This window comes from Peromyscus eremicus, chromosome 2 (genome assembly GCF_949786415.1).
Source record: "Peromyscus eremicus chromosome 2, PerEre_H2_v1, whole genome shotgun sequence".
NCBI classification, from domain to species: Eukaryota; Metazoa; Chordata; class Mammalia; order Rodentia; family Cricetidae; genus Peromyscus; species Peromyscus eremicus.
In genome coordinates this window covers 7,367,674-7,386,666 of record NC_081417.1, presented here as the reverse complement: position 1 = coordinate 7,386,666, position 18,993 = coordinate 7,367,674, and the positions used below count along the sequence as shown (strand labels likewise).

The following is an 18,993-nucleotide window of genomic DNA, read 5'->3' as shown; positions in this document are numbered from 1 at the left end:
GACAGGATTCTGGAGGAAGCTGGCTAGCAAGACTAGCTGTACTAGTGAGCTCTGGGTTAGCCTGAGAGAGACCCTGCTGCAAAAGAATGATGTAGAACCTCACACCTCCACACACGTCCGAACACATAAAAACCCATGATAAGGAAAAAAAAACTTTGCCATATTAGGAAGTATAATCAAATGCAATTTTGGAGGCATTTACAAGTTATTCCATTGCATGGATAGATGTCTCTTAATTTGTATTTGAATTGTTGGGGTTTGGTTTGGTTTTTAAATGGGATAGCGCTGTTTTGATCAGGTTGGCCCCAAACTCCAGAGCTTGAATGACCCTTCTACCTCAGCCTCTTGGGCAGATGGTGCCACAGGCCTGTACCACCCCACTCAGCGGCATTTGTGTTTCTTTAATAAATTTCTAGTGAGGCCCAAGCTCACGTCTGCTGACTTGCAGCCCGACAGAGTTCCCCAATATGACTCAGGACTCCCAATCGTCCCGATACAAAGGAAGGCTCCTTAGTCCGATTTTGGTGTCTTTTTTTGTCTGCCCACTTGTTTTTGCATGCTATGGGCATAAGTAAAACGTGTTTCTAAGGCACATTGTGCTTGTGGAGGTCTGACCGTCACAGCTGTATTTCAAGAGTTTAATTATAATTCAGGTGCTTTAAAAACAGCCCTAAACTACTATAGTCAAGACAGCATATTGTGCGACCATTTAAAGATTATGAAATCTTATTTTGAGTTTCCACCAGGGGAAATTTCAAAACATACATCTTTCTGGGGCTGGAAAAATCAAGACTGTGTATTTCCAAATATACAACTTCCTGCTGGAGGCCTTTGCCTGAGGAGAGTCTACAACCTTCCTCCTCCACATGTCCCCTTTCTCTCCCTTTTCTTCCCTCCCTTCCTCCCTCCATCCCTCTGTCTCTCTCTCCAGGGAAAATTGACTGTGAATCTGCAGACCAAGCAGGGGTGGTAAAAGGAACCCTGCAGGAAAAGAATTCTGGGTGATTTGAAGGGAGGGGCCCACAAATGACCAGAGTGTGCAGGGCGTGGGGGGTATCACTTCCTTTGGGCCTTCTCCCTGTGGCTGAGTTCTGCTCTCAGCTACACAGCTTTCCCGTGGAAAGCAGAAGTGGTCCCGTCTCTCCAGAGAGCCTCTCAGAGACCAGTTTCTCCATTCCCTCTGCCCCGTGGGAGTTAACACTTACAAGAAGAGAGGGGCACCCACTTAAACCAAATACCACACAGCCATCAGGGCTGGTCCACCTCTGCAGTCTCCCTGTGGACTCTCAGCACTCAAGAGTGGCCGCTCCAAGGTGGTATAGCCTCCCACAAAATGTTTTATTAGTACACAGAAAGGAGGAAACCATAGGAGGTGTGTTCAAGAGGAGCTTCCAATCAGTGTGGCCTGGAGTCAGAGAGGTGGCAAGGGAAATGTTAGCTCTCACACAAAGTTGAGATTGGACACAAAAGGCAATAATGACTTTGAAATATACAGTGTAGGAAAGAAAATATAACAAACTAAAAAACAGTCCAGGCTACACATATAGGAAGGCTCCTCCTTGGTCAATGAGACATTTAGGAAACTGCTTCTCAAACTGATGTGTGAGCGAGCCAGGCATGGTGGCACACACCTATAATCCCAGCATTTAAGAAGAGGCAAGCTTTATCAGGAGTTCAAGGTCATCCTCAGCTTCATAGTGAGGTTTTTTTTTTTTTTGACAAGCCTGGGACATTTGAGACCAAAAACAAAATAAATGACTGTGATTTTAGCATCTATGTGGTTTTATAGGACACCATTTAGGGATCGTAGGCTTTTGAACAGTGACTGTGGGTACAATAATGAGGACAAATATAATTTCTCTCCATAACTGGCCGATTAGCATCCGACCAGTGACAAGGAGGAGGGTGTCTTTGTACGACGAAGGAGCCACACTGCAAAGGCATCGCAGGTTGATGGGACAGTGAAGTCAATGGAACTTGCAGAGAACTGTCCTGACTGTAACTCAACTTTCAAGAAACAGTTTCATGGCCAACAAGCAAATTCAATGGCTTAACCTGTAAGAAGGGAAAGTGAAAGCCAGAATAAAAAGGAAAAAAAGCACAAAGAATAAAGAACTAAGGCTGCCGTAGACTGTACTTGATAGAATTTGATGTAATTATATAAGCTTGTTATTCAACATTACAGGAAAGTCCTTCTATATAATCAAGACAAAGGGGAGAGAAGGTCTAACTCTTGACTCTAGTCTGTCACAAACTTTCTCACCCCTCAGTTAACACCCCATTTTCTACATTTGAGCGTTTTCCCTTAAATGGGAACTTAAATGTTGGAAATGATGACAGAGTTTACTCAAAATTGCACAATCTAAGCATCAGGAAACTGGGCAGCTGTAGAAATATTTCAGTATTTCTGACTGGAAAAGAAACTTCCTCTTCCATTTCCTTCTCTTCGTTATTAGCCTTCAAAACTAGGAAGCAATGACTATAGCAAGATGAACCCTGGGCCAGCCAGCACTCAGGAAACCAGGCCTTCTACACGGGTCCTAGAGGTGTCTATCACCATCGTGAATGATGCTCTTGTTATAACAGTTATGTAGAGCTGGCAGAGCTCATGGACAAGGGACTTCTAGCAAAGGGGCCGCAAGTCTTTTGACAGTTAGTCCTTGGACATGCCTGGCTAACTAGTAAGTGTCATAAGCAAGGCTGTTCCAGCAGACGTATGGGTGTTACCTTAGCAGTTATTATGGATTATCCACACCAAAGAGAAAACTGCAGAAAATACAGGAGATGGCTTCCTGGAGATTCACGCCTACAAACCCCCATACTTAGTTCAGACAACCACCAAATAAGTAAAATTACTCTGTAATTCTCTTTCTCAAACTTGTACTAAATAATAAATTTATTATAAGTAATTGGCTACTGCAAAGTAGGAACAGTCAGAAAACATACCTATAATATCCAAGGACCATTTAACCTTCCAACCTCAGACAAGTCCCTGAATCTCATTTTGTATCTGTCCCTTGCCTACTGCTAGGGAATCATGAGGAGTCCAGATGAAGTTAGCAATGAGGAGGCTTCTGAAGTCACACACACACACACACACACACACACACACACGCACACGCACACGCACACGCACACGCACACGCACAGAGGATTATCTTCATTGCTAAAAACTGCTCAAAAAGGCTCTAGGCTGGTTTCATTGCCAGCGTATCACTGGCTAATGTCCTACTGATTGTGGTGGCCCTTCAATGTTGTATTAATCTATGCATCCTAGGGATCGTTGGTCCCAGTGAGATGTAACAACATCTTACACTGTGTGTGTGTGCATATTGTATTCTGATTACGAAATCAGTGTAGGTTTATATATGATCATATGGTTTCATTTTGCTAAAGGACATCTCTATGGGAACAAACTCTATTAGATGCTTCTGTGATTTATTTCTGAACACACACTGGAGGAACAAAGAGGTCTTCAAAGTCACAGATCTGCAAAGCTGTGCCCAACCATTTTTTCTGCTGAAAGGAAGCCACTAGCAGTGTGTGTGTGGGGGGGGTATTAAAAGCACCGAAAGATAAAGAAGGGTGACTGCCTCCACAGAAACTGTCTTACTACACATCAAGACCTCCTCCAAAGACAGAGAACAGTCTTGAACAGGCATTTCCATCTGGGCTGTGGTGCTACTTGACAGTGTCCTCCCACCCTGTTACAGAAACCAAGACAGGGGCCAGAAGCCTACAGCTCAGGGTGTCCAATAGGCACACCTTCCTTCCTCCTTCCAAGCAAGCTCCACTGAGCACCTGTCAAGCACCAGGCACCCGGCCTTCCTTTTGAGCAGAAGAGATAAAGCTGATGGCATGGCTCTGTCAACGTCAGCGTGGACAGTGTATAAACATGGACAATACCCCAATATAACTGCTGCTGCCATGAGGAAACACTGACTCAATACACAGCCCAAGTGGGTGTTCCAAAATTTCAGCTCTGGCAAATGGTCCTATACCACAGTTCAGGATTCCTGGACACTGACCTCTCTTCCTTCACATCTGCTGGCCTCTTCCTGGCTCAGAAGGTAACCACACTCACAGCCCAAGAGGCTCAATCACCAAGGGCTCTTGTGAGCCAATTTTAAAAAACAAAAGCAAAACAAAAAAACAACAAATGCCCCCAAATCACCCTGCTTAGCTCCAAATGAGAACCTGGATAAGCAGTCTTAGGGGAAGGCTTCCCCTCACTTAAGAAGGGCTAGAGAGGCTCCTGTACCCCAAAGGGCAGAGCCTGTTTCCCTAACATGTGCTATGGGTGTTGATTGCACAGAGAAAACACCCTACAGCGGGCTGAGCTTCAGGAGCAAAGCAGGAGTCCATGCCTTCCGTGCGAGGTCTTAGGGCCTCTCCTTGGAATGAGGGAATCAGAGGAACCTGCGGGACAGCACACCTTTCAGGTCTTTATTAAGCAGATTTTTTTCAAGTCAAATGGCTCACTCTGACTTGTGGTCTCAGGTTTAAAATCACCAACTGCCAATTCCCAACCAAGGACCTTCGTTTTCGTAGAGTATCAGTTGTACCAAGTAACACTTACATAATGCGGCATATGTCCCAGGACTTTCAGTGTACTAAACCCATCCGATAGGTTCATTCTGCATTAACGAAGAAACCCAAACTGGGAACTTCAATAATCCGCAGTCACACACAGCTGCGGGACTGCATGGCCTAGATTTCCACCTGCATTCTGAGTGGCAAGGATGTTGAGAGGATTGGCATAATTAACACAAACATGGATATTCAAGGAAGCGAAGAGACAACCACAAGCGCCTAGAGTAGCGGGACTATAGGAAAAAATACTACATAAACAGCATGGGGAAGCCACTACAACCAGCCAAGATAAGGCAAGCCAGTGGGAACTGTCGCATACACCCTTCCCCCAGCCCGAAAGAAAGGCATCCCTGAATTCTTAAAATAACTCTAGCTTCCTCTTGGCCAAGGCGTCGGACTGCTCTGTTGCCGCCAGAGAGAAGCCCGGCTCCGCGGGAGGTCGAGCTCCAGCCTCCGCATTAGCTGCTGGACGTCACCGCCTTGCCCCGAGTCACCAGGGACCTCAGCCAACAGTTAGCCTTAGAGAGGGCCGAGGCCAACCCCCGTTCTCATCCCTGGGGACCCAGGGTCTTGCGGGACGACCACTGCATCCCAGGTGACCCACTCCCGAGTCTCCGCCGCGCTCCTTTCTTAGTGGACTGAGGCTTCGCTGTCACGGAAGAGAAGCTGGAGCCGGCCGGCAGGTGGCCCACGTCAGCGACTCAGGGACGCCCACCCTGTGCGCACCTCCCACTACGCCCCCGCGCCGCTCCGCTGCGGACACCTGCGGAGCCGCCGCCCCCGCGTCCCCGCTCGACCGCCCGGGCGAGTCACAGTCACTCCGGGCTGGAGGCATCTGAATGCTCACACCACCCGGGGTAAGCGCCGGCAAGAAACGGCGCACGACCTTTGCTGCCGCTGCGGTTGCTGCGCCGAATCTCCGGGTCCCTAGCCAAGCAAGCGACCTGTGCTCCGGCAGTGGCCCAGTCTTCGGTCCACCCGACGCGCCCACCCCGCGCTCAAGCCCCCGACTCACTCGCTCGCGGTGAAAGTTTCGGGGCGGCGGAACTCCACGGTGACTTCAGTTCAAAGCGGTGCACGGGACGGGACGGCCCTGCGGGGCCCGCCTGAGAAGCAGCGGCCGGCCCGGGTAGCAGGACGCGTGGCCGGCGCTTGCGGGTACACTGCGCGGGGACAGTGCCCGGCCTGCAGCAGGCTATTCAGCTGCAGAGCGTCAGTCAGCAGGGAGGCACCCGGCCCGGCTCGGTGGGAGAGGAACTGGCTGTCGTTGAGCTCGGCCAAGAGGTCCCAGCTACTTCCTGGTGCTCGGATTTGCATACTGTGCTGGGAGGGCGGGGAAGTGACCGTTTGGTTCCTGTCCAAGGTTTGGTATTTGGTGTGGCCATCGCACAGGGTTTTGCAAGCAAACAGACTTTGGAGACACAGCATGCAAGTTGGGAGAGTAGGGGCAGCCTAGGAACCAGCATTCTTCCTTGGGAAGATCCGGGGGTCCTCAGAAGTCGCGAAAACTTCCACACCGCTTTGCCTTTCCTTCCGACCCAACTTCTCAACGTGCCATAAGTGGTGTGCGCCTAGGAGCAGAGGCTGCAGGCTCTGATCAGTGCGGTGTTTGGAGCTTTCCACAGAGAAAAGGGTACCAGAGAGTTGATGCTGGGGGCTCTTTACCTTAATAATCAAAACAGAGCAAATTCTTTAGTACACTGGGTTTGCGCAAGGTTTCACTGGAATGAGTAGGGACTAGCTGTGGAGCTAAATGGCCTGGGAATCGCTGAAAGTCTCCCTTTCTCCAGGAAAATGGAGCTAAGGAAGACTACTTTGCAAGAACTGCCTGTTGTAGCGGGCTCACACTTATTAGCAATCGGCCATGGTGGCTGTTAATGCATTCCTACAAACGCTTGTCCACAAGCACTGTACACAATGCTTGCGTTCAGTGGGTGCCTAACCAGTGCTTGTTGCAGGACTGCGTGTTCAAACAAAGCTTCGACTTGATAAATGCCTCTTACTGAACCAAGGTACACAATTAGCCTCAGTCACTATGATACTCATTTATGCTAATCTGACTTCTGTTTCCCCAGATCCTGACACCGCAATACCTCGTAGAATTAACAAAGAAAAGTGTGAACACTGTAGGAGACTTTGTGTATTAATAGTTGGGTGCAGATGGGAAGCAGACATGGCTCTAAACACTCGCTTTTTTGTATTTGCAGCGTGGATAACTGTCTCCCCCGATTGCACTCCAGCAGGTCAGAGCAGCCACCTTGTAACAAAGTCCAGTACACCTGTCATTTGTTACTAACGGAGGAGGACTGACACTTGCAAACATAATGATGCATCACATTTTTTTGGTTTGGTTTGGTTTTTTGTGTTTCAAGACAGGGTTTCTCCTTGTATTACTGGCTGTCCTGGAACTTGTTCTGTAGACCAGGCTGACCTCAAACTCAGAGATTTGCCTGTCTCTGCCTCCCAAGTGCTGGGATTAAAGTTTTGGGCCACCACCACTGGGCACATCCATTTTTCAGTCAACCAGTGACTACAAAGATGAAGATGGTGCCAGAGATTTATAATGGAGCTGAGAAAATCTCTACGGTATCGCAGCTGTCACAGCTCTCACGGTGTGGCAGTACGAGGCAGCGCTACAGCGTGTGTGGGGATGCTGGTGCCTGTCACATGGCAGCACAGCACATAGATTATGTACACCACAGAGAACTGACAATGTGAACAATGACCATGGCTTGTGATTTGGAATGGTATACCTCTATTTTAAAGCTACCCATTTTACTTCCAAAGGCTTTACTGTAGAGCAGTGTGCTCAAGGCTAGTCAGTAGCAGCCTTATGTTGTTTATATGACTCCTGACTGCATCCAGAAGGACACAAAGTGAGAGACCTGGAGCACTTAGGGTTAAGTGAGTGTACCCTACGATGTCCACACAAAGACAAAAATCACATAAGAGCACACTTCTCAGACTGTCTCCGTCACTAAGCCACAGGTGACTATACCTCGTTAAAAGGAAACAGTAGGAGGATGATTATTCCTGCAATGAACATGGCTACCGTCACTTTCCTGCTGAAGAGTAGCCAAGGGGTTACCCTGGGAATCTGCTGTGCATATGAGCTGTTATCTGTCAGGTAGCCTATGGAGCAGGGGTTCTCAAACTGTGGGTCACAAACCCTTTAGGGGTCAAACGGCCCTTTCAAAGAGGTCACCTTAAGACCATCAGAAAACACAGATATTTACATTATGATTCAAAACAGTAGCAAAATTACAGTTATAAGGTAGCATCAAAAATAATTTTATGGTTGGGGGTCACCACAACATGGGGAATTGTATTAACGGGTCACAGCATGAGGAAGGTTGAGAGCCACTGTCTAGAAGAACTCACCACCTGAGAATCCACGTCCTGGGCATTTTTGAACGACCTCTTCAATACATTGGCCCTAAGCAGTAGCACTCTTACACTGAACCTTTGAAGTCTTGGCTAATGGCAAACAAGAATAGCCAAAATTACTTGGCATTGACTGTCACTGGTGCTCTTTCCACTCTCCTGGGAATCTTCCTCCAGAGGTCTAGATTTCTGAGCCCAACATGGGCACTCTTATAAACTCTTTGCACAAGCTCCTGGTCGACTTTTGTGAGAAGAGGCAGAGTGGACACAAAGCTTCCCTTGACTCCTGTAAGCCTGGCCAGAGACCCACGTGACCCACGTGGCACTACCACAGAGGAGCAGTGACAAGCTGAAGTCGTGTTACTGGTCACAGTATCCCTGTGGCCAGACTTACACAGACCAGTCAAGTCAGTCTCTGGAGGGGAAATCCAACAGTTCTCAAGCTCCCCAGATCGCTCTAGTAATCAGCCGCCATTGGGAACTCCTGAGAGAGACTCGCCAAACGCAAGTCGCTCGTTTGCAGTGTGGGTAAAACTGGCATAAAACCTGCTGGTTTGGGCAAAGTGCTACAAAGAAGAGAAGGCTCGCTTGGCTGGAATGGTGCAGTAGAATTTTACAAGGGAAATGAGTATTGGTTCATCCAGGTTCTCTGGAAGGAAGGTGACTAGTGATCCCTTTGTGGTAACCAAAAGACCAGGTAGGTTCTTCAGTGAACCTCCTACTCAACCCTCACAACTACATCCTGGTTTTTACACTGTGTAGGTAAGAAAGGCTCAACATGGGTAGGCAACTTGTTCCAACTCCCTCTGTAAAGTGGGTGGATTGAATTTGAACCCTGTTCTGTGGATGACATCGAAGCTTTCTATTAAGTCACTTTCTCAGCCTGAGATGCCACAGACAAAGCAAAGCCCTAGTAAGCCCCAGCCTTGCTCAGTTTCCCAAAGCAAACAGTGAGAAATCCAGCTCCAAACCATGTTAGTCTGACATTACGAAGGAACAAACAACCTAAACAATATGTTGTTAAAACTGAGCCACATAGTAATGATTATGACACCACTAACATAATTATAGTTTGAATCTTATTAAAGTTAATCTGTCATATGATGACACACGGAAATGTGCTGCACGGTAACTAGAACAAAACAGTGAACTACACATTAAAAATTGCCTCATACAGTCAGATTAGAGGTTTTTAAAGTCTACCCGGTACTGTCTGGAAGGTAAGAATCAGTGTGACCATTTTCTGTTCCTTCTGAGGGAGGGCAGCTCCAGCCACCCTCCCCCCATGTCCTTCCCTCAGGTCTTCAGTGTGGATGCCCCCTTCTCCTCTCCTATCAAGCTGGCTCCACAACTTTGGTATCTGCCTTATCCTCAGTTCAAATTCTACAAAGCCAAACATAGTTTCTAAGCAGACTTCTGGTCTCTAGAAACACGTTTTAGTTTCCATATAGACATTATTTCAGAATTACAGGAAAGTATCTAAGGGAACACAAAGAATCACCATATATTTTTTGCCTAATTCTCCTATAATGTTTAACCATACTTTTGTTCATTAGCGCTCTCCTCTCTCATCCATCTTCTATCAATCAATCTTTTTGCATATAAAATATCCTGTTATCTGACAGCTCCAGGAACAATAATCCTTTGCTCTCTAAATCTTTCACCCTGAATTTCCTAAAATAAGATGCCTGGGGCTGTAGAGGAACCTCAGTTAAGAGCACTGGCTGAGAACTGCTTTTATGAGAGCGATCCTTAGCGTCTCCATGTTATCTTCTGTTCTAGTTTGCTTTCTGTTTTTGTGACAAACAACATGACCAAAAGCAACTTAGAGGAGAAAAGAATTTATCTGGATTACACTTACACATCACAATCCATCATTCCAAGAGGCAAGGGTGGGAACTGAAGCAGGAACTATGGAGAAATACCTCTCTCTACAGATACGTAGGTAGGTAGGTAGGTAGGTAGGTAGGTAGGTAGGTAGGTAGGTAGGTAGGTAGGTAGGTGGATGGATGGATGGATGGATGGATGGATGGATGGATAGACAGACAGACAGACACACAGGCAGACAGGCAAGCAGGCAGGCAGGCAGATTATACATACCAGGGCCATTGACCCACAGTGGGCTGGACCCTACCATATTGATTGTCAATCAAGAAAATTTCTTACAGACATGGTCACAGGCCAGTCTGATTGAGACAATTCTCAACTGTGGTTGCCTCTTTCCAAGTGACTCTAGGTTATGTTAAGGAGACAAAAATAAATCAAGATCTTGTCTCTTCTTTCTGTCTATAGACATGCTTATCCTTCCTTTTTCTTCATTTTTTTTTAAAAATTTAAAGTATGTTTATTCAGGAACGATGGTATAGTTTAGAATTGTACGACAGATTGCGGGGAAAGGTAAATGTACCCGTTCTTTCAAATTCATGACATGTGACTCTAATATTCAGGGAAAATAAAATCAGTATTCCCAAGAATTCTAAAAAAAAAAAAAAAAGAGCTCTAGCTGTTTTTGCAGAAGACCCAGGCTTGGTTCCCAAAACCCACATGGTGACTCACAACCATCTGTAGGCAAACACAAGCATCAGTTATTTTGTAGAATTCTCTCTGAGCTTCGTATTCCCTCACCATTCAGGTGACATCTTTTTGGCAGGGGACCTCTGTCATAAAGTGTTTTTTATTTGTCTCAGTAAAGAGGGCATCAGGAGGTACAAAGGGCCTATATCTCCATCTCTCCCTGCACTAGTAAGGCTAACGTTGATCACTTGGTTAAATGGATCAATTAATTTCTTTCTTTCAGAGAGGGGCTTTGATAGTATAACTTTTCCATTTTTCACCAAACTTTTACCCACTAAATATGAGCATTCTGATAATCCTTGAATAAAAAGAGCTTAAAGAAATTAGATTGTCAGTTAAATAAAGTAGAAGGGATTTTGAAACCTAAATGACAAGAATCAAGGAGAAAGCACAAAAATCATCCAGTTTTCAGAGCAGCTTCCCAGTGTAGTTTAATCAGAAGGCTTTGGCACTATGAAAGCAATTGGATGAAACAGGAGTCATGCAGGAAGCTGGCATTGGAAGAGGCTGGTGCTCTCTGGAGGCAGACACAGGAGCCAGAGGTCTGCACTTTGATCTTAAAACATGGAGAGACACTTGATTCCTGCTGGAAGATGTAGCTCCAGTAATTATTGCCTTGAAAGGGCAAGGGACAGATAAGTCTGTTGACACACAGGCATTGAGAGAAAAGACTCCATGGGTAAAAGAGATGACAACCCATTCTCAGGCAGGACTAGGAGTACTGCAGAGACACACGGGGTCACAGATGCAGAAAGGAGTAGTCTGTCACTGAGTGCTGAGCTGTGGTGCTCTTCCTCCCTCCTCATCTACCTCCTCCTCTTCCTCTCCTTCCTCCTCCCCCTTTTTCTTCCCCCTCTTCCTTTATTTCTAATACTGAGCTACATGCCTGGCCCTGACTGGCTTCTAGATTCTCCTCCTCTTCCTGGGTGGTTGTGTTATGTATAGTGTGGCATGAGCTTACCGTCTGGGTGGAAGGCTTGCCATTGAGTTGAGTTCTGCTCTCAGATCTATAGGGATGGCCTTGTGCCTTGAACTCTCCTGCTAATTCCAGCTCCCAGCTTCAGCCTGACCTAGCGCAAGCCTCCTGGCTGCTGGCCTTTTTCAATTCTAAGAACACAGCTGTGTCCACCCTATCCATTCTCTTTCTCTTACCTTTTTTACTTCATATTCCAGAGATTAACTTTTTAAACATTCGAGTTGTTTAGGTTCCAGCACCAACAGACCTGGCAACTGACTGCTCATAAGCTGACACGAGCTAGACAACTTTTCCTCCACTAGAAGTCCCCCTGCTTAGTAACAAGTCCTGTGTCTTCCGTTATTCTCCTGAGGGCCAGCCTACTGACCTCCTTTCTGGACATTCTGTGCAAACTGACCAGTTATGGCAAGAGTGTTAGCGAAGCAGTCCACACAGCTAGTGATGCAGTTTTCAGTACAAGAGTCTAGCCAGTTCCCTAGGTTCTCCACATACTCATCCCAACATGGGTCCATGACGTGGTGCACCTCTGTTGGGAATTGAGCTTTCTGCTGTTCAGCGGCCAGCAGGCACTGAAACTCCACTTTGTCTGCCTCATCCAACTAGGCTATTGTTGGTATAGGGTGCTACACTGGCCTGTTGTTTTTTGAGACAAGGTCTTATGACATAGCCTAGATTGCCTCAAACTTGTAAATCTCCTGCCTCTGCCTCCAAGGCACTGGAATTACAGACATAAACCACATGTCTATCCATATCAACCTTTCATGTTGGGCCACTGAGAGTCTTTTGGGGTCTGGTTGATGTGCTGTCTCTCATTTATGGGTCCACCTTCTCAGGCAGTCCTATTTCCACTCTCTAAGGCCCGCCTATGTACCAGGAGCAAGAGAGGCATTGTATTTGATTCTTTCTTTTCTTTTTTCTCCTTTTTCTTTCTTTCTTTCTTTCTTTCTTTCTTTCTTTCTTTCTTTCTTTCTTTCTTTCTTTCTTACTTTCTTTCTTTCTCTCTTTCCTTCCTTCTTCCTTTCTTCCTTTCTTTCTTTCTTCATTTTCTCTTTCCTTTTTTTTTTTTTTGAGATAGTATCTCACTATGTAGTCTAGGCTAGCCTTAAACTCATCACAATCTTCCTGGATCAGCATGAGTTATCACATCCAACTTGTATTCAATTCTGAATAAAGGTTGTTGACAGCCACGTGAACACAGCCAGATGAGGATGTTGCTATAATGTTGATAATTACTCTCTTTATCTTACTGTTTTTATCTTCATTGGCCAGTTTTATAACATTTTTATGTGTGTATGTATATGTCTACATGGGTGTCTATATTTGCCCATCTTGAATGTTCAGTTTCCCAGTCCACATTATCTTTGAATAAAGTTAACATCTTATATTATAGTACTTCTGATTTTGTGCTGCCAGAAGACATCAACTGAATCCACGAAAAATTGTAAAGCCAGTCGAACATGTTTTGCTTAATACCAATTCTTGTACATGGCCACATTGAATGTAAAACAAGAAGTGTGTCTCAGAAATGTATAGAGTCTAGTTGTGTGGGAAATGTTTATATGCCTTAACAAGAGTATCAATGGCTGATGTTCCCAGAACATGTCAGACTAATAGGTTGGTGATGTCCTGCACCCTGGAAAGTGTCATGGAGATCATCATGGCTTCATTATGGTTACTTGTCATTCATTATTTCCACCTCCAGAAAACTACAGAGAATTTGACCATTCCTCCAGGGCATTTGGTAGAAGCTCAACTGCCTTCTAGAAGGCAGAGTTCTTCCCAGGGTGGGTTTAGGGTTTTCTTTGGCTCTGGGTGTATCTTTTTGTAGATCTAAATAGTTTATGTGTATGTGTTCCTCGGAAATCCTGTTAGTTTTATTCATTTATTGTTATGCTTTAAGAATATCACTCCCCAAAACTGTACCCTCCCATGATAATTAGTAGCTGGCTCTGACTTAGGGACTCTTCAGTTCTGATTATAGGTAAGATTCAAAGGTACAGAAGAAAAAAAATCTATCACAAAGTTAGAATTTCAGACAGTTCTTAATTTACCTACTTCACAATAGAAGAATCTTGACCAAACTAACATGATTTTGAATCTGGATAGCAGTTTGTAGGATCCAGGAGTGATAGAAGAGGTTGTTTTGAATAAATTGTGTTTTCTTTGGCTTTGTCCATCTATACAGAATCACATCAAGCCTGTACAAGTCTTGGGGATGGGACAGTCAAGTAACCCAGTTTTCTAATCCGTTTGTCAAGTGTGTGATTGTCAACTTGATTAACTTGATGGGATAAAGGAATGCCTAGGGTTTTCGTGAGGAACACCCCTGGTTGTAGTCATGAGGATATTTCCAGAGATGGTCAACTGAGGGAGGGATGGCTTTTGAAAGCTGTCAGCACCATTTCATGGGCTGGGGCTTGACAAAGAGTGAGAAGGAAAAGGAACATAGTTGAGTCCCCAGCTGAGTCCCCAGGACTCTCCCTCCCTGCTTCCTGGTTTGCTGAGATGCCGTATATTCCTACCATCCACCACCATGGCTTCCACACCTCTCAAATCATGAATAAAAAGGAATTCTCCCCCTCCCCAAGTTGCTCCTGGATAGATATTTGGTCACAAAAATGAGAAAAGGAACCACTAGAAAATAGGCCTCCAGAATGAGGGCTGCTGCTGTGGTGAAACCGACTGTGTGGTTTGTAGGAGCAATGTGGGAGAATTTGGTCATGCAGACCAGTATAACTCTAGAATGATGTAAGAAGAGCTTTAACAGGGCTTCCTGGTGGCAATGAGGAGGGTCATAACATCAACAAAATGTAAATCCTAAGGACGGTCTTTCTGAGGAGATCAAGGACACCCTGAACTAGACATCATTCATGCTATACTCTGGGAAACAATCCAGCTGCTTTCTTCCCACGTTCTGCAAACTTGAGTGAGGCTGAATTCAAAAGCAATGGGCTCATTTGGTGTCAGTGGTGGTGGGACAGAGACACTGCTCCATGCTCATAGCTGAAGAAATTCCCTTGAGCTCTTAGGGACCTCCATCCAGGTGAAGTCAGAGTCTTGGCTTCATCGTAGTAAAGAATTTCAATGTAAGGCAGTATGAAACAGAGCTTTTAATATAGATTTTAAGCATGAGGATCAAGAGAAAGAGGCACTCTGGAGGAAATACATACCTGACACCAAGGGTGTGGGCTTCTCAGAGTCTCAACGAAGCATATTCACAGTGGCCGTATATACTTTTTTCTTGGCTTTTGAAGTTATATCTCTAAGGGTTGCTAAGGAACCTAAATGACATAATAGGGCAGTTCCTGTGAATTGGATAGGATTAAAGCTAGCTAGGTAAAGCCTTAGGTTAGTTACAAGGGTTGCAAAGGAAATTTAGATCTAAAAGTTTTAAAACTTGATATTTTATTATATTGTGTGTATGAGTGCTTTGCATGTATGTCTGTGCACCGTGTGTCTGCAGTACGCTTGGAGGCCAGAAGAGGGCATCACATCTCCTGCAGTGAGTTACACAGGACTGGGAGCTTTCCTGGGAGTGCTGGGGGATTGAACTTAAATCCCCTGGAAGGGTAGTCAATATTCTTAACCATTGTGCCATCTCTCCAGCTCCCAAAATGATTTTATTGTAAACAAAAAGTTCAGTCTTGTTTGTGGGATTCCCAGAAAATATCTCAGAAAGGATTTAGGCCATGCTTGAAGACCACATAAGCTTAGGCCTTAAGTATGGTTCATTGTTAACATTCTCTATATAAAAGGAGTGTAGCTTCAATATCAACAACTGTCTTAAGTTAGGTTTTCTATTGCTATAAATAAAATACTATGACCAAAAGCAAGTTGTGAAGGAAAGGGTTTATTTGGCTTATACTTACACAAATTAGTCCATCTTTGAAGGAGATTAGGACAGGAACTCAAACAGGGCAGGAACCTGGAGGCAGGAGCTGATGTAGAGGCCATGGATGGGTGCTGCTGACAGGCTTGCTCCACATGGCTTGCTCAGCCTGCTTTCTTATAGAACCCAGGACCACCAGTCCAGGGATGGCACCACACACAGTGGGCTGAACCCTCCTCATTAATCACTAATTAAGAGAATGTTCTGCAGGCCGTCCCACTGCCCAATCTTATCTCAATTGGCATGTTCTTCTCTCTGATGACTATAGTTTATATCATGTTGACATAAATCTATCCAGTACAACAACCTTCACAGAAAAGGTTAATTATTTTGAAATTATTTTTTACACTTATTTATTTCTGTGGATGTGCAAGTGTGTGTGTGTGTGTGTGTGTGTGTGTGTGTGTGTGTGTGTGTGTGCCTGTGGAAGTCAGAGGGCCACCTGCAGGAGTGGTGGCCCTTCCACTCTCCTTCACCATGCTGGCACAGGGGTTGAAATCAGGTCATAAGGCTTTGTGATGGGTACCTTTCCCTGTTGAGACATCTCACTGTCCCTGTGCTGGAAGTTTTGAGCCTCAGCTGGCAAGAGGCTCTTTCCTCCTCATGGCCTCATAATTGTCTCTGCCTCTCTATCCTACTTCCTTCGGCAGAGGAAATTTCATGACTCACAATGTTCAGCTAGGGCATGGTATTACTGGATATGTTTACCCAGGTTTATAGTGACATAGAGCAGAATGATATGAAAAATATGGAGTTTTGTGAAGAAAGGAATTTGAACCCAGTTAAATTTAAGAACAGAGTTAGTGTCAGGAAAGTTTCTGTGATTGTTCAGGTGAATGAATGCATCATTGAGGAAGAGTGTTGGACTTTAGGGAAGGTGCAGTGAGGATGAGACCCTATCCACTAAAGGCTCCAGATTATAACAATGCAAATTCATTTACAAGTAGAGGGTCTGAAAGCATCCAGCCTTCAGTGTACTCTTCTGGGAAGCAGCTGCCTAGGAAAGATGCCAGATCCAATACATAGAAGTCACTCTAGTTGTGGTCCCAGAGAGCCAGTCAGCATGCTATTCTTCTGATGCTGACACTGAAGCACCCAGATGCATGTGTAAAGGAATCATAGAGCTTTGCGCCAAGGTTCCTGGAGCCAAAAAGTGTGTAACATGACTGTATAAGTTGCATAGAGCTTCTGAATGGGTTGTGCATGGAGCTCTGAAAGTGATGCCTAGGTTACAATGGAGAAACTGGGCTATCCACTGAAGGGAGCCATGAGCTCGAAATAGAGCTAGCATAAGAGAGGTGTATTAGTTCAGGTTCTCAAAGGGAACGAAAGCGATAAAATGAATGTATGTCTATATTAAAAGGGGACTTGCTAGCCCGATTACAGACTGTGTCTAGTGAAGTCCAACAATGACTGTCTTATGACCGAAAGGTCAAGAATTGGTAGTTGTTCAGACCATGAGGCTAGATGTCAGCAGTCTCAGTCTGGCACTGGAGTCCTAGAAGATTCCTGGACAGCTGATGATCTTCAGTCTATGTCAGAATCTCCAAGAAGTTAGTTCTGAAATGCAGGCAAAGGAATGCCTCAATGACAGGATGGACAGTAATAGCCAGAACAGAATTTTCCCCATGTCCTTTTATGTGGGCTGCTCCTAGAAGGCATGGCTTACACTTAGGGTGGGTCTTCCTGCCTCAGATAATCTGATCAGGCAAATCCTTCGCAGGCATGCTCAGCAGCTTGGGGTTTAGTTGATTCCAGTGGACAACCAAGATTAGCCATCACAGGGTGGCCATATGTGATTCAGGCCTCAGTGCTGGAGGGATGGATCTTCCCAAGGTATTAGAAGCCAGATGATTGCACCATGAGCCAAGATGCCAGACAAGGGGTTGTAGGGGCCTGTGCTTGCCCTACAAGGTTTTGGTCTTGCTTATCTTTCCTTGTTATCTTCTGACTCCCCCCTCTAATATACGTGGAAAATATATAACAGTTTTTAAAAACTGGGACTCACAGCTAGGAGTTTGTCTTGAGTCTCGGAGTGACTTTGGACTTTCAAACAGTGTTGGAACTGTAAGACTATGGGGAGTGTTGAATTTGGACTGAACGCATTTTGCATTATGAGATGGTCGTGAGCCTATGGGGGCTAGAAGCAGGTTATGGTTTGCATGTAAAATGTCCCAACAGGTATATTTGAATACCTAGTCTCCAGGGGGTGGTAGTGGTACTATTTGGGGAGGCTGTGGAACTTTAAGAGGTGGCAACTAGGTGAGGAAGTGAGTCATTAGGGCCGGCCTGGAGATGTATTGCCAAGCTCTGCTCCTGGTTCCCTGAGGTGTGAGCGAGTAGCCTCCATATGCTTCCACTGTCATGGAGCATCCTGTCGCAAGCCTTCCAGGCTACGATGAATTGTATACCTTTGAGCCAAAATCCTGTGAGCCAAGTAAGTCTTTGTAGTCTATGTAGCAGCAGGAGAGGTAAGCAACAGAGTGGTGGTGTTGCAATATGAGTGAAGACAGAGGAGAGCAATGTGTCAAGTTAATACTCAGAGCGTGTAAGATCTGAAGGGTGTTTTTGTGGGACTTGCCGTATTGACACACATTTTCACATCTTTGCTTTCATTCACATGTCTCCCTTGCCCTCTGTCTTCATGTGTCCAAGTCTTACCCACTCTTCAAGGACCAGTTTAAATGCCACATTATAAAAGAAAGATTTCCAAATGCATCACATTTCTTTGTTCTTTGAAATCCTGTGGTAAGTTGCCTTTACTTCTTGTCAACAACAGTCACTTTAGACCCTTATTCTAATCCTGTTATTCACCTTCATGTGCCACACAGTGAAGAGGGATTCAGACTGCCTTCATTTGCTAACCTAAGCTTTAAACTCAGTGCACATAAGCAGGATGTATTTGATGTAATTTTGTTAAGTTATTGGGCATATAAGAGGATATGACTACTATGTTAAGATTCAAAGAAGTGATGCTCTGCTTTGGTTCATGGGGGAAACCTATGTTGTTGTTATTTTGAGACGGGGTCTCACTATGTCATCCTGTAATTCTCTATGTAGACCAGGTTGGCCTCCAATTCTCAGATTCATCTGCTTCTGACTCCTGAGTTCTGGGAATAAAGGCATATGCCACTATGCCTGGCTCATGGGGGAACCCTAATGGTGATCTAGTCCCTGATCTGCTTCAGGAGCTGTGCAAGTCAGATCTCTACATTTAGTCAGATTTTAAAAACACTTTCTTAAAACGCCATCTTATAGTCACTAAAATTGAGTATAAGAACTTAAGAAAAGTTTCCAAGGTTGCACAGGTAGTGAGTGATAGAATCAAACTTTGACTCAAGGTTTAGCTAACCATACCGTAGCCTCTCCACTGTGCCATCCTGTGCCTCATCTCCTTTCTGCATACCCCTCTGAAGCCTTTATACCAAGGTTTCCCTGTCTGGTCACAAGGAGCACCTCCATCGGTGATTGCTCCCACCAAGCACATGTTAACCCTCTGATTCCTAAAGAACGAGTTCTACAGATGTTCTCAGGATCAGCCCTAATATTTCTATTACCATTTTTGAGACAAGTAAAG

At 45.2% G+C, this 18,993-nt stretch overlaps 1 protein-coding gene and 1 pseudogene across 2 annotated transcripts in view; both read right to left on the bottom strand.

The window, feature by feature from the left end:
- Lyn (LYN proto-oncogene, Src family tyrosine kinase) overlaps positions 1–5,867 on the bottom strand; it is a 125,087-nt gene extending 119,220 nt beyond the window's left edge. For both annotated transcript variants that reach the window (XM_059253821.1, XM_059253822.1), the window contains exon 1: positions 5,609–5,867. The gene's annotated coding sequence lies outside the window, so the exon portion shown is untranslated. The remainder of the gene's footprint in view (positions 1–5,608) is intronic.
- Positions 5,868–11,886: 6,019 nt separating this feature from the next.
- On the bottom strand, positions 11,887–14,062 carry LOC131904453 (mitochondrial import inner membrane translocase subunit Tim8 B-like; annotated as a pseudogene).
- Between the last annotated feature and the right edge of the window lie 4,931 nt (positions 14,063–18,993).